The 15548-nt window shown below is 45.5% G+C and overlaps 2 long non-coding RNA genes across 3 annotated transcripts in view; one reads left to right on the plus strand and one right to left on the minus strand.

Moving 5' to 3' along the window:
• The window catches only part of LOC129052646 (uncharacterized), a 28609-nt gene extending 13180 nt beyond the window's left edge, over positions 1 to 15429 (minus strand). Inside the window, exons 1-5 of one of the 2 annotated variants that reach the window (XR_010139508.1) lie at positions 14609 to 15429; positions 9561 to 9668; positions 5666 to 5754; positions 4844 to 4945; positions 2726 to 4716 (exon numbers count right to left, since the gene is read on the minus strand). This is a non-coding gene — a long non-coding RNA (uncharacterized LOC129052646). The remainder of the gene's footprint in view (positions 1 to 2725; positions 4717 to 4843; positions 4946 to 5665; positions 5755 to 9560; positions 9669 to 14608) is intronic. The other variant, XR_010139507.1, reaches the window with a different exon arrangement.
• On the plus strand, positions 5044 to 9692 carry LOC129052647 (uncharacterized). The gene is made up of 3 exons (XR_008517741.1): positions 5044 to 5129; positions 5997 to 6140; positions 9467 to 9692. It is a non-coding gene; the product is annotated as an uncharacterized LOC129052647 (long non-coding RNA).
• Positions 15430 to 15548: the final 119 nt, after the last annotated feature.

Here is a 15548-nt window from a genome sequence, read left to right on the forward strand (position 1 = left end):
GAACAAATATATGTATATACACAAATTATATATGTATACACACACACATTGATACTATAAGTTATATGTGTATGTGTTTGTATACTCAGAAATGCAGCAAACTAAAAAAAAAACTTTAAAAATCCCCACAGATTCACACTTCTGAATGCTCAATTGGAGGAGAAAATTTAAAAAGAAGTGGAAAATATAGTGAGAAAATCTACTCATCCTATTAGAGGAGCTGATATCTTTTTTAAGTTTAGAGAGGCAGGCTTAAATAAGTAAATGTTTAGGATTTGAGATTTAATTGTACAAGTATTTTTTTTCCTTGAATTTCCTCCCAACTTTGTAAAATCATCAGACCAAAAACACATCATTTGATTAGGGTGCATTTTTATAGTACCTAACAATCAAGAGACTGAAAAAAAAAAAAAAGTTGATGATGGTGAATTTTGATAAATTCTAACATTGTCCTAGTTGAAAGAGGTAAATATGTTTTTATATGTGCTAAGAATTGTCTGATTTAAGAGTACAATGATGTTATTATGACTCGATAAATTTTGATCGTTTTTGAAATTATATCTAAAAGAATGTTTTTATTTGGCTTTTATTCCAGTTGATTTCAACAATGCTGAGTGAAATACATATATCAGAACAAAATCATGATGATGTCACAAATATTAACTATCTAATAGCTACTGTAGGTCAGACTTTTTTTTAGTTTGAGTCTAATTTGTTTCTTCCATCTTAAAACTCTCTAACATGAATTAAAGGGCTAAAAAGATGTACTGATTAGACATTTTTGATTAAAGGTTTGGTAAACTAAACAGTACTTTCATCTAGCATTAGGAATATTGAAAGGAAGAAAATGGATTATTTAGTAACTATGTAAAATGCATTAGTATTAGAGTTGCATTGCTTAGTATTGTGGTTGTCATCTAGCTTTTTTTTTTTTTTTAAACGGAGGCTTGCTCTGTTGCCCAGGCTGGAGTGCAGTGACGCGATCTTGGCTCACTGCAGCCTCTGCCTCCCGGGTTCATGCCATTCTTCTGCCTCAGCCTCCCGAGCAGCTGGGACTACAGGCGCCCACCACCATGCCCAGCTAATTTTTTGTATTTTTAGTAGAGACGGGTTTTCACCGTGTTAGCCAGGATGGTCTCGATCTCCTGACTTCGTGATCCGCCCACCTCAGCTTCCCAAAGTGCTGGGATTATAGGCGTGAGCCACCACGCCCGGCTCATTTAGCTTATATGTTAATGGTAGGATTAAATATTATAGCTTTTCCTTTTTCTCCATGATGAGAATTCCTTTATTTTTGAAGGAAATAATTTTTATCTAATTTTTGATCTACTCATAATAATCCTAGAATTTTTATAAGCACTCTTATTGCATAATAAAACAGTTGTTATCTCATGCCATTTTATTCAAAGTCATGTGTTTCTGTTCAGTTGCTGGTTAGAATTGTTTAATAATTGACAAATATTTATTGAACACTCACTCTGTGCCATGTCCTCGTTTTGTCAGGTGCTGGGTATAGTGATGAATGAAACAGACTCTATCTTCATGGAACTTGGTCTAGTGAGCTTAGAAGTAAATTTTGTGAGTGCGAGGATGGGGAGTCAAACTGAGGGTTCTTAGTTTTGCCAGCATTTAACATGCTGCTCTTACCAATTTTAAGAAATAAATGGGCCAGGCGCGGTGGCTCACGCCTGTAATCCCAGCACTTTGGGAGGCCGAGGTGGGCGGATCACAAGGTCAGGAGATCGAGACCATCTTGGCTAATACGGTGAAAACCCGTCTCTACTAAAAATACAAAATATTAGCCGGGCGTGGTGGCGGGCGCCTGTTGTCCCAGCTACTCGGGAGGCTGAGGCAGGAGAATGGTGTGAACCCGGGAGGCAGAGCTTGCAGTGAGCCAGATGGTACCACTGCACTCCAGACTGGGTGACAGAGTGAGACTCCGTCTCAAAAAAAAAAAAAGAAAAGAAAAGAAAAGAAAGAAATGTTAGTGTAGAAAGGTAATGTATTCCAAAAGAATCTGTTTTTCTTAGTGAAGAGTATCCACATAGACACTCATAGCAAAAAAAATTATAAGACGCATCAGAGATAAATAAAATAAAGTGTAGTTTTCCCAGAGCTGGATTTAGTTTCTGGTTTGATTTACTTTTACAACAGACATAAGAGATCACTTTGTAATGAAGTAAAATTTCACACTATAGAAACACAGTAAAAATATCTTCTTGAAGAAAATGCCAAATCCACCTTTAATCTCAAGGAAATAGGATTACTCAGATAGATCTGTTAGCATGTTACATATTAATAGACAACCTGCTGTGTAAATTACTTAAAAGCCATCTTTTGCAAAAATTTTCTCCCATTCTGTAGGTTGCCTGTTCACTCTGATTATAGATTCCTTTGCTGTGCGGAAGCTCTTTAGTTTAATTAGATCCCATTTGTCAATTTTGACTTTTGTTGCCATTGCTTTTGGTGTTTTAGTCATAAAGTCTTTGGCCATGCCTATGTCCTGAATGGTACTGAGTTCATGTCCTTTGCAGGGACATGGATGAAGCTAGAAACCACTATTCGTAGCAAACTAACACAGGAACAGAAAACCAAACACCACATGTTCTCACTCATAAGTGAGAGTTGAACAATGAGAACACATGGACACAGGGAGGGGAACATCACACACTGGGGCCTGACAGGGGGTTGGGGGCTAGGGGAGGGATAACATTAAGAGAAATACCTAATGTAGATGACGGGTTGATGGGTGCAGCAAACCACCATGGCACGTGTATACCTATGTAACAAACCTGCACGTTCGGCACATGTATCCCAGAACTTAAAGTATAATAAAAAAATAAATAAAAATTTAAAAAATGGTTAAAAAGCCATATTTTAAAAGGTTTTTAAAATTCACAACATACTCCATTTTTGATATAACGTCTAATATTTCTTCTCTGTGGTAGAAATTTGTTTCTGAGAAATAAGAGGTCAAGGATATTAGAATAGCACAAAAAGTTTACATAAATGTGTTAACATTTTAAAGGCAACTACATATGAATAACATTAAAACATTGTTAAAAATTTATTGGAATGAATAATAAAATTATCAAGTTTATACTTAATAAGATCAAATATATTGCTTATATAATTTTAAAAGTAGTGCAGAATGTTCATTATTCTAGTCTTGCTAAAAATGATAAACTTCAAACATATCTATAGGAAAATAATTACAAAACTCAGCAAGTAATACGGGAGATAATTTGAAGAAATGTTGAAATAGTTTCTTACATAAAAACACTAGGTATTTCTTTCATAAAGGACACTAGGTAAAAGTTCCAGCAATGAGTAGAGAGGTGATCTAGGTACATTTTATTAATGATTATTGATACAGGTTTTCTCTTGAGAAAGTGCACAGCTGGGTATCAGCAGAGGAGACAGCATAGGCTCCTCAGATGTCAAAGCAGCGATATGTCAATGCCCATCACTCATCATCATAAAAGAGTGGCTGTGCCTTCCTGTGTCAGGCTCTGTGCCAGCAGCTGTGTGCCCCGTCTTCCCTTCCAGGGTCCTGCCTGAAGTCTGTGCTCACTCAGCCAGCCCTACCATCTGGGAGTAACAGTCACCTCCTTCTGTACTGGAATAAGCAGCAGAGTTGGGTGGACAGTGTGGCCTGGCCCCACCAGCTCCCGGGAGAATCTCTTGTGCTCTCTCTCTCTCTCTCTCCTCTCTCTCTCTCTCTGTCTCTCTCTCTCTCTCCTCTCTCTCTCTGTCTCTCTCCTCTCTCTCTCTCTGTCTCTCTCTCTCTCTCTCTCTCTTCTCTCTCTCTCCTCTCTCTGTCTCTCTCTCTTCTCTCTCTCTCTTCTCTCTCTCTCTCTCTTCTCTCTCTCTCTCTCTTCTTTCTCTCTCTCTCTCTCTGCAAGTCAGTTAACAACAATAAAACCCACCTGGTCAACCCATCTACAACACTCAGCTTTATCCCTATCCCTCTCTCACCATTCCTCTAGGGACACAGTTACCCTGTGGTTTCTCTTGGGTTCCTTCTCCTTCCTCCTCCAGATCCCTGGGATCAGCCATCAACCCTCCTGATACTCCCTCTCCTGTTTGGCTGCCTTCAGGCTCTTTGTTGAACCTGACACCAAAGGATGTCTTTTTAAACTGTCAGTTTCATCTATTCTGCCTCCAGTTCACAACCCGAAACACAACCAGATAATGAATCAAACCAAACCCCTCACTCTGACACACAAGGACCTCTACAGTCTGGATCCAAATGTCCTTACCTGACTTGACACTTACACTTCACTTGTTCAATCTGCTCATCAATGATGTATTCTGTCATCCCCTCAGCATGTCATTGCATTTAAAATGTCTCTTCTTTTTCCAAAGCCCTATCTCTCCCTAGTAATGTTGTGTATTTGTTCCAGAGCAGGACCCCACAGCCCAGTGAGACCCAAGTCACAATCAGCTCCTTCCCTGGCCTCTGTGGAAAGAGCTGCCCAGGACTTTGCTCCCAGAGCCCTCTGCAGCCTCCCCGCCGCCTCCTTTCATTGGATGGGGGTGATATTCTGCTCATGTCCTTCTAGTAATGCAAGAAAAACGTATTGAAAAATGCTGTTTTTTAGTATCAGTAACTTGGGGCATGACCCAGGGCGTGGCCACAGATGCTTCTAGACTGATACTCACCAGGCTCTCAGGCCGACACCACTCACATGGTTTCTACTGAGGGAATTCAGTCTGGCGAGAGAGCAGCAGGAGACACTGTGGATCTCTCTCAGGGTCTGTGCAGTGGGCAGCCACAGCTGTGCCAACCCCCTCCTACCCCACAAATTCCCCAGGGCTGGGTGATGGAGCTTGTACTCACTGAGGCTGACCTGGAAGCTGTGCCCTCCCTGGGTGTGGTTCCAGCACCCACTTCTTCCCAGGTCTGGCCTGTCAGACTTCCCCTGTCCACCAGCCCCTAGGACTTGAATAAATACATGGGGTGAGGTAGAGGCAGGCAATGGTGGGGGACACATTGGCATCTATAACTCCTCCTCTGTGTGGAAGGGATAAGAGAGGCCTGGAGCAGCCCACTCCAGCTCTGTACCTCAGAAGGGCTGTGTCCACCATGGCTTCTGTCCTCTTGCTGCTCCTCTCTCACTTCCCAGGTAGGGACAGGCCTCCCACGTCCAGGGCAGGTCCCCCAGGCTTCAGCCGTCCCCTCTGGCTCAGATCTTCCAGCAACTTCATGCTGGTAGGTGAGCCAGCAGCCATGTGCACATGTGTCTGCAGGTTCCCTCTTCCAGCCTGTGCTGACTTAGCTGCCCTCCCTCTCTGCATCTCTGGAAGCACCAGCCACACTCCCCTGCACCCTGAGCATTGGCTTCCATGCTGATTTCTATTGGATATACTGGTACCAGCATAAGCCAGGGAGCCCTCCCTGGTATCTCCTGAGCCACTACTAAAATGTACTTCATGACCAGGGCTCCAGGGTCCCGAGCTGCTCCTCTGGATTGATGGAAGGCTGGTCCAATAAAGGGCTTTTGCTCATATCTAGCTCCAGTCTGAGGACGAGGCTAATTACTGTGTGACTGAGCACAGCAGTCCTTCGCACACTGACACACACAGGTGGGGAGGTGGGATAAAACCTCAGCCTGCTCAGAGTCTTGTTCTCTGACAATGTTCAGATATTAAAATAACTCACATATACAAACTCCACAGGGAAGCAATTTCTGGCTCAAAAAATACTCTCTTCTCAATTCTCCATGGAATGTTTCTGAAGTCTCAGGAATGCTGAAAACAAAAACAAAAACCTCGAGATACAACTGGTGTTGCCCGGTTATCTAGATGAGCAAAACTCAGAGCCTGTGGAGCTGACTTTATTATTATTATTATTATTTGGAAGAAGAGAAATGAGCCTTTCCTAGTTTTCTTTTTGGCCAGAGGCTGGAGACCATTCAAGCAGGTAGACAGTCGCTACAGCATGGACTCTGTCTTTGAGGGATCAGAGCAGAAACCTCCTTTTCCCTCTCCAGTCACCTCCCTCCAACCCCGATCATCTGTGCTTGGGGCTGCCTGAGGCTCCCCATGACCCAGGGATGAGGCACTAAAGTGTGAAATGAGTGAGGACACAGGTCCCAGAGGAGTTCCAGCGAAGATGTGGCCAGAGTCACTCACAGGTAGGTACCTGAACCTTCAGTGTTCATGTCAGGAGGTTGGGGGTACAGATGGGGGGAAATGAGGGCCTGAGGGCAGCAAACCTTTCTGTGGAGCATGAGAGGGTGAAGGGGAGGATCCACCATTGCTGGAAAAACACCGTGCCTGCTCTGGGGAAGTTGGGGGATGTTGATTTCATGGATGTGACTTTCCTATAGCTGATCCCACTCAGGACCACGGGGACCCCCATGGGTGATTTTCTCAGAGACCACAAAAACTATCTAGTGTTTTCTCCTCTCGTACCTTACCATCAGAGCTTTTCAACAGTCCAGGTGGCGGGGAGGGTTGTGGGGCATCAGGGAGCAGGAACTCCGCAACCTGTGCATGCAGAATTCCCTCTGTAAAGCTCTTGTTGTGCCCCAGACCCTGAAGTCACCTTCTCCTGCACAAGGGGCAGTAGAGACATTGGAAGTTACCATGGCAACAAGTGCCATGGACTCTGAGGGAGAGACACTGTGTTTGTCACCTAGGACAGGGAGGATGGACCTTCAGAGATTTGAGCCTTATTATCCAGATGCAGGTTTGTCAATAGAAACCCTCTGTCCACCTCTGGACTGCAGCATTATGGGTAAGGCTGATTGTCTCTGTCCTACGGCTGAACACAGCCTCATGAACAGAAAGAGCTCCTGATCCATGGAAAAATGGATAAAAATCTTGTCCTTCTCATCTTACCAGAATGTACGTTGGTCCAAATAGTGGCCATGGCACTGGATGTGTAGGTGGCAGCTGCAGAGCCAGGGGCAGTGGATGGGCCAGGGGGATACGGCAGGGTGGGTGCTTGTGGGGTCAAAGTAGAAGTGGTGAGTAATGGCCCCCCAAGGTTGAATGTGTTTTGGTGCCCGGGGCTGGCTGGCCTCCCGGAGCAGAGGTTGGGGCTGGACTGGAGCTGGAGGTGTCAGGCCTCCAAACTGGAGACAGTGGTCAAAGGTGGGGATCTGTGCTGCTGCCCCTCAGGGGCCCCAGATATGGGCTAAGCAGTGGCCCCAGGGTTAGTGGAAAGTTTCAAATTTGGGGTGGGGCCACAGAACCCCAGTGCAGGAAGGTGGTAGTGTCCTTGGCTGAGGCTGTGCTGCCACCTAGGGGTGTGGAAAAGGTCTGGAAAGATGGAAAGTAGCTCCCACTGGAGCCAGCAGGAGGCCCTAGAATGAGAGGCTAGGAAAGGGGAGTGGTGTCCGTGGGTGTGACAATGGTGTCCACTGGGGAGCCAGTCCTGCAGATGTGCTGGCTGAGGGCCTGGAACTGGCTGCACATGCAGCCAGTGGCTGACCAGGGAGAGAGGGGCACTAGGATCCATGGGGAGAGAGAGGCCCTGAGTGAAGAAGACAGGAGAATCCATATACATTTTTGTTGCGGTTGACTACTTCGTTATGGGGGTGCTGGGAGACGTGAGGAAGACTGAACTGGCACTTGCTGCAGCTGTGGCTGAGGCCGTGGGGCAGGCCTCAGATGTCTTGAGCAGCCCCCACCCTGGGTCAGTGCACTCTATTCCTCTCTTTGAAGAGCTAGACTTGTATCCTTGCTGCCTCACCCATGAGCATCTCTGTTCCTGGTTTCCTCTCCGAGTCTGCACTGACTCACTCACCTCCCTATCTTCATCTCTGAGAACTTTGAGACTTGCCTGTGCACTGAGCAGTGGTTTTAGTGTTGATGACTTTGTGACCATGTGGTATCAGCAGAAGCCAGGGAATCTTCTCTGGGTTCAACTGTACTCCTCAAGTACACTGTGGGGATTAGAAATCCAGGGGCTTGGCTGGGCACCGTGGCTCACGCCTGTAATCCCAGCACTTTGGGAAGCCGAGGTGGGTGGATCACAAGGTCAGGAGATTGAGACCATCCTGGCTAACATGGTGAAACCCCGTCTCTACTAAAAATACAAAAAATTAGCCGGGCGTGGTGGTGGGTGCCTGTAGTCCCAGCTACTCGGGAGGCTGAGGCAGGAGAATGGTGTGAACCCGGGAGGCGGAGCTTGCAGTGAGCTGAGATCGCACTACTGCACTCCAGCCTGGGCAACACAGTGAGACTCCGTCTCAAAAAAAAAAGAAAAAATTACTGTGAAAAATATTCCATTACATATTCCCAAGCAAATGAGCTGCATCTTCTTTACTGTATTTTACAATTTAGTACCACAATTTTAGGCCTCAATCTTCTCTTCACATCACTGGTATTTTAAATTTGGCAATAAATATGAAATTCCTTTTCACTTACAGACTCATTATATTATTACTTTGAAAATGCATTAATTTCTTAGGAAGGTTTTGAGCCTCTATCTTTTTTGAGTTAATATTTAAATTCTCTGCTTATTTTAATAGCCTGTACTAAGTGAAAATAGTATTTATGCAAGTAAACAAATCACTATAGGTGTTCAAGACTTTAATTTTAAATTTTGTCATCATTGAGGTTTAAATTTTTTATCTTCTGTCCTCTTAAAATGTATATTAACAGCCTGTGACGTAAAATAGTTTTAAGTATGATGTATGATGCACCTGCATATAAATGAAGATGGTGTGCACAAAGACACTTTGCTATGGGAACTGTACTGGAAGATTTATGAAAGCATGTGAAATTGCACCTAAAATTGTGTTATTAGTGACTATAAGCAGCAATGCTAAATTTATTGTACTTGCTGAATGAATGTATTTAGTCTAGTCACAATTACTTTGGTTTAAATGTATAAATGTCTTTAGAGTTTTTTTAAAGTGTAATTTGTACTATTGTGGGGGTGTACGTGGACTGCAGGGGTTATTGTCAATGTGTGATTTGTGTTTTTATTTTATATATAATATATAATATATATTTATTTTATATATTAGATGATTTTATAGAATCATCTAATGTGATATACCAATTTTTTTTTTTTTTTGAGATGGAGTCTTGCTCTGTCGCCCAGGCTGGAGTGCAGTGGCGCGATCACGGCTCACTGCAAGCTCTGCCTCCCAGGTTCATTCCATTCTTCTGCCTCAGCCTCCTGAGTAGCTGGGATTACAGGCGCCTGCCACCACATCCGGCTCATTTTTTTTTTTGTATTTTTAGTAGAGACGGGGTTTCACCATGTTGGTCAGGCTGGTCTTGAACTCCTGATCTCAGGTGATCCACCCGCCTCGTCCTCCCAAAGTGCTGGGATCACAGGTGTGAGCCACAGCACCTGGCCAGTGTGGATTTCTAGAGAGGGGGAATTCTTCTCCACACTTGTTGGGGAAGTAAACTAATACATACACTACAGAAACAATGTGATGCTTCCTCAAAATATTAAAACTACAATGACCATTTCCGCTAGCAATTGTACTGCTAGGTATACATTCAACCCACATGAAATTGGTACATGGAAGAGAGAGGTGGTGGACTGCAGCACTATTCACAGGAGTCAGGGAAATGAATCAACCTACCGTCCATATGCAGATGAAAAAATAAACTCCCATGTGTGTACAAAATGGACGACTCTTCAGCCAGGAAAATTCAATGACATCACCTCATGGGGAGCCCTGTGGTTGTACCTGGAGGATGTGATGGTAAATGAAATGAGCCAGGCAGAGAAAGACAAACCTTGTATTATCTCACTCATACAGAATCCAAAAATAAAAAACTTGATCTCAAAGACCTAGAGAGTGCAACAGCGGTTACTAGAGCTTGGGGGAAGAAGGGAGGATGATAAGGGATTGGAAATAGATGCATAAAAAATTACCACTGAAGTATGCAAATATAAATATGTGGGACTAGGTAAAACTTTAGGATTTCTACAGAGCAAAGGAAACAATGAACCAAGAGTCAAGGCACCCTAAAAACTGAGAGAGAATTTTGGAAGAAAATCCTATCTCTGAAACGGATTCTCATCTAACACGTACAACAAACTGACATGACTAAGGTGAAATAAACAGTATCAACAACAAAACGAAAAACCCCTGCAACCTCAAATACCCAATCCTAAAGGACCTGAATAGACCCTGTCTGAAAAGAAGACATGAAATTGACACACAAATGAAAAGTTTCTCACAATCACTAATTCTCGCAAAAACATAAAATCACACTCAGTTACTATTTTATTTCACTAAAAATGCGTATTACCAGGCCGGGTGTGGTGGCTTATACCTGTAACCCCAGCATTTTGGGAAGCCAAGGCGGGTGGATCACGAGGTCAGGAGTTCTAGACCAGCCTGGCCAACGTGGTGAAACCTCATCTCTACACTAAAGATACAAAAAATTAGCCAGATGTGGTGCCACGTGCCTGTAATCCCAGCTACTCAGGAGGCTGAGGCAGGAGAATCGCTTGAACCTGGGAGGTGGAGGTTGCAGTGAGCCGAGATCGTGCCATTGCACTCCAGCCTGGGTGACAGTGTGAGACTCCATCTCAAAAAAAAAAAAAAAAAAGCATATTACCAAAACAAAAACAATAATTCTTGAAGGGGATGGCCAGTGCAGACGTGCAGAAAGGAAAACTCTCATACACTATGGGTAGGAATTAAATCACTCTACACACTGTGAAAAACAGTTGGAAGTTCCTCAAAACACTACATACAACTACCGTTTCAGCTAGCAGTCCTACCACTGGGTATACCTTTAAAGCAAGTGAAATCTTCATGTTCAAAAGAGATATCTGCTTTCCCATGGTGACTGAAACACTAGTCACGACAGCCAAGGTACAGAATAAACCTATCTGTCCATCCTCAGGTGAAGGGATAAAGAAAATGCCCTGTATGTGTGTGTATGTGTATATATATATATATATATATATATATATATATATATATATATATATATACATATATAATGAAATACTCTTCAGCCATAACCTTCCAGGAAATCCTATCATCTCTGCCGCCAAGTGGAGAAAGCTGGAGGACATTAGGTAAACTATGAAATGACCCTGGTTGGAGAGAGATCTACACTGCATGATCTCAGGCATGTAGAATCCAAAAAATTTATCTCCTAGAAGCAGAAAGTTCAATAGTGGTTACCAGAGGCTGGGGAGATGAGGAGGCCTAGGCAAGGAATGGTGAGCCGAACACTACCCACTCCAAATGTATTCACTTGTTCGGAGACAGTCTTGCTTTGACACCCAGACTGGAATGGGTGCCATCATGGCTCACTGCAGCACCCACCTCCCAGGCTCAAGTGGTTCTTCTGTCCTAGCCTCCCAACTGGGACCACAGAAATGTGCCACCATTTTCAGCTAATATATATTTTTTTCATTTGTAGGGACAGGGGCTCCCTATTTTGCCCGTGTTGCTCTCAAACTCCTGGGCTTAGGCAATCCTCTCAGCTTGGCCTCCCAAAGTGCTGAGATTCTAGGTTTCAGCCACCATGCCTGATCCTATGTTTATATGTTGAAATTCTAACCCTCAATCTCATGGTATCAGGAGGTGGGAGGTAATGAGGTCCTGAGGGTAGAGCCCGCATTATTGGGATTGCTGGCTTATTAAAAGGAACCCCAGAGAGCTCTCTTCCCCCTCTCTCTGCCAGGCGAAGACACAACCTGAAGTCTGCAGTCTGCCACTCAGAAGACAGTCCTCACCAGGGCTCAACCAGGCTGGCACCCTGATATCCAACTTCCAGCCTCCGGAATTGGGAGAAATACAATTCTGTCTTTGATGGGCTCCCCAGGCTATGGCTCTTTGCTCTAACAGCCTGAACTAACACAGAAGTGCTATCCCATCATCTGTGTTGTATTCTATTCAGAAGGGCATCACTAACCCCTCAGTGCTGTGAGCCTTTGTGGACGCTGCCCACCATAGGCTGAGATGAGACACAGGGTCTGGTTCTAAATAGAATCAGAAGGCACTGGAAAGTGCAATGTTAGAGGATGATGATGGCTGAATTTCATTTAATCTCAACCTCTACTGGTGCAGCGTGGAAAACGAGGCCCAGAGCAAAAGTGCCTTTCCCGAGATCACACTGTGGACCCCAGGCCCACTGGAGTTGTATTCCCTGCTACCTCTCACCCCTCACTCCTTCTTGAAATTCTTCCATCTCTAAGTGCATGCAGTATCTACAGAGGACACCAAACAATGAGTTTTATAAGATTTATCTCAAAGACACCTGATGAGTTCACTAGGAAGATGCTAGCATAACCCCACTGTGCATGTTGCAGGGCTGGGGAGGACCCAAAACACCAGAAAACTTCTCTAGGGTCACAGAACTGGTAAGATCAAGGAGGTTTGGCCCAGCACTGTCTCCTCAAACCTAGGGCCTTAGTTCCCTCCAGGTCTTCCCAAGGTGATGAGGGGGCATGTTTTTTGCATAATTTGGAACAGGTAAGAAGTTGGTAAGAACAGGTAAGAACAGGGGGTTGGTGAGTGGTCAGAAGCCCAGAGGGGCCTTTAAGTAGGTCTTACGGACGGAAGGAGCATAGGGGATTGGACCTGGAAGAAGTGAGTCTCCTCTCAGATCCTGGGTCTTGTGATGGGCTTTCTCCCACCCTGGAGTCTTCCGGCATTTTCCCCCTGCCAAGGGCTGAAATGGCCTTAGCTGTTTCTCCAGACTCCCTTTCATGTTAAAGGATGAAATCCAATTATATTCCTTTAAGTCAAAGCGTTCTTCTAGAGTGTCTTGTCCTGTGCACTGTCTCTAAAATGAGAAGGGGACGAGGCCTCCCCAGGCCCTTTCCCTCCATATCAGAAGTGGAGCTTCAGGTGGCCTAGAGGGGATTTCATGTAGCCCCCCCTCTGGAAGGTGCTCAGTTCTTTTTTTTTTTTTTTTTTTTTTTTTGAGACGGAATCTCACTCTGTCATCCAGGCTGGAGTGCAGTGGCGTGACCTTGGCTCACTGCAAGCTCCGCCTCCCGGGTCCACACCATTCTCCTGCCTCAGCCTCCCAAGTAGCTGGGACTACAGGCACCCGCCACCACACCCGGCTAATTTTCTGTATTTTTAGTAGAGACAGGGTTTCACCATGTTAGCCACGATGGTCTTGATCTCCTGACCTCGTGATCCACCCACCTCGGCCTCCCAAAGTGCTGGAATCACAGGCATGAGCCACCACCCACGCCCAGCCAGGAAGGTGCTCAGTTCTGACCCAGGTGCTGCTGCGCGGCCATTTGACATCCAAAAGCCCGCGTCTCCTCATCTCTACCATGAGGATGATTTTTGAGGACTCCCTGGGATGATGCTCTTGTAGGCTACTAATACAGCAGGTGCCACTGCTTCACAGCTGACAAACACCGTGACGATGCCTCGAAGGCACTAATGTTTTCATTATTCTCCGCTTTTTTTTTCTTTTTTTTTTTTTTGAGTCTTGCTTTTTCACCCAGGCTGGAGTCCAGTGGTGCAATCTTGGCTCACTGCAACCTCCAACTCCCGGGTTCAAGCGATTCTTCTGCCTCAGCCTCTTGAGTAGCTGGGACTACAGGCACATGCCACCAAGCCCAGCTAATTTTTGTATTTTTTTTTAGTGGAGACGGGGTTTCACTATATTGGCCAGGCTGGTCTCAAACTCCTGACCTCGTGATCCGCCCACCTCAGCCTCCCAAAGTGCTGGGATTACAGGCGTTGAGCCACCGCATCCAGCCCTATTCTCCACTCTTACGTCAAATTTTACTTTGAAAGTCTAGAACCGTTTCCACCATGGGCACCCATGTCCTCCACATCCACAAGTCTCCGAAGGGTTGGGGATTCCTTGTGTGAGCTCCAGATCCCAATCCTCCGGTGGTTCATGGTGTTGTCAATGACATGTCTCTCCTTGTCACCCCAGTATGAAAATCAGACTTACAGGGTGCGAACATTCCAGATATGTACAGGGGAGAAGCTGGTGAAGGCCCTGGTTCCAGCCTTTCTGGGTAGAACCATCTCCTCCTATGCCACCTGACTGGGCCCCTCCTGGGACTTCATCACCGTGCTAGACATCATGGAGGAACTGTTTACCAGGTGCATGTCCATCCCCTCCAACTCACAGTGGTGACTCTCTCCGACTAGCTGTGTCTTGAGGATGTCACCGAAGCCCTCTGAGCCTGTTTGCTCTTTTGTAAAGTGAAGTAGTGAGATGAACCTCATATGGTTCTTGTAGGAACTAAAAGGCCTAAGGCAAGCAGGTCCCGAGTGCCTGGCTCTGTGAAAAGGCTGCTGGGCATGCTATGGTTCACATTTATTATTTTCTCTTTCCCTTCAAAGGAGCTCTGGGCATCCTGTCTCAATGGGCCATATCTCTGTTTGGAAAAGCACACAGAAAGCAAATCTGTTTTTGCATTTGTAAAGGATGTTTGCGATTCCTTCTAACTGGTCTCTGTTCTTGACTCAGACAGAACAGGGGTCCCTTGGGTCCTGAAGGAGGGGCCCAGGCTCACTCAGATATCTGGAGAGGTTCTGGTTGAGGTTCATTCATTCAACAGATATATATGAAAAACGTAATTTATGCAGTCACTTTTCCAGTGGCTTGGCATAATTTAGTAAAGAAAGCAGATGACAATGCCTGGGCCTCAATTCTACTTGAAGTGTCAGATACTTACAGTAGAGCGCATAAGCAGGTCATATCCACAGAATGTTAGATGTGACAGCCTCATGGCCTCCTCTAGGTATGGTGGCATCTTCCCAGGTTCTGGGACTAAGACGACATAGCCTAGGAACAAGTATAAACTGGGTGGATTTAAGGTTCTGAAGGGTCTTTTGACACCCAAACATATGTGGAGGAAATATGTGGACTGTAGCTGGGAAGAGACTGAAAAAACCCTGGGTCTCATATCTCTTATGATTCCCATGAGAAAGTTGAGATCTAGGGACTTTCCCTGCAAAAGGAAAGGAGAGTTGTAGATGGGGCCTTAGGTCCCCAGCAAAATATAGAGAAGGCTGTGGCCAGGGCCGACCCCCAAGAGAACCATTCCCAGCACAGTGGTTTCCTATCTCTGCCTGTCTTCCACCCCACATCTGGCAGGAGAATGGCGTGAACCCAGGAGGTGGAGCCTCACCCGAGCACCAAGTGGCCCAGAGCTGGAGTTTTGATGAGCAACCTGCTCATAAATCTGCCTGGAGCTGCAGTTTTGAGTGTCCAGGTGCTCAGCGCTATGTGCCAGGGCCTTTGGGAAGAGAATGTTGGTGGGAAGCCAGGGCCCACAAGGGTCTGTTTATCCCTGCTGCGTGGCAAGGTCTGCCCCTGTCAAGACAGCACAGATGCCTGAGGGTGGAGTGGGGCTGTCCTCTACACTGGCAGCAACAGGCCAGGGGCCCAGAACCACAATAAAAAGCCCTGCGAGGGCCAGGTGCAGTGGCTCACACCTGTAATTCCTTTGGGAGGCTGAGGCGGGCGGATCAAGAGGTCAGGAGATCAAGACCATCCTGGCTAACAAGGTGAAACCCCATCTCTACTAAAAATACAAAAAATTAGCCGGGCGCGGTGGCAGGCACCTGTAGTCCCAGCTACTCAGGAGGCTGAGGCAGGAGAATAGCGTGAAC

This window comes from Pongo abelii, chromosome 23 (assembly GCF_028885655.2).
Source record: "Pongo abelii isolate AG06213 chromosome 23, NHGRI_mPonAbe1-v2.0_pri, whole genome shotgun sequence".
Taxonomy (NCBI): domain Eukaryota; kingdom Metazoa; phylum Chordata; class Mammalia; order Primates; family Hominidae; genus Pongo; species Pongo abelii.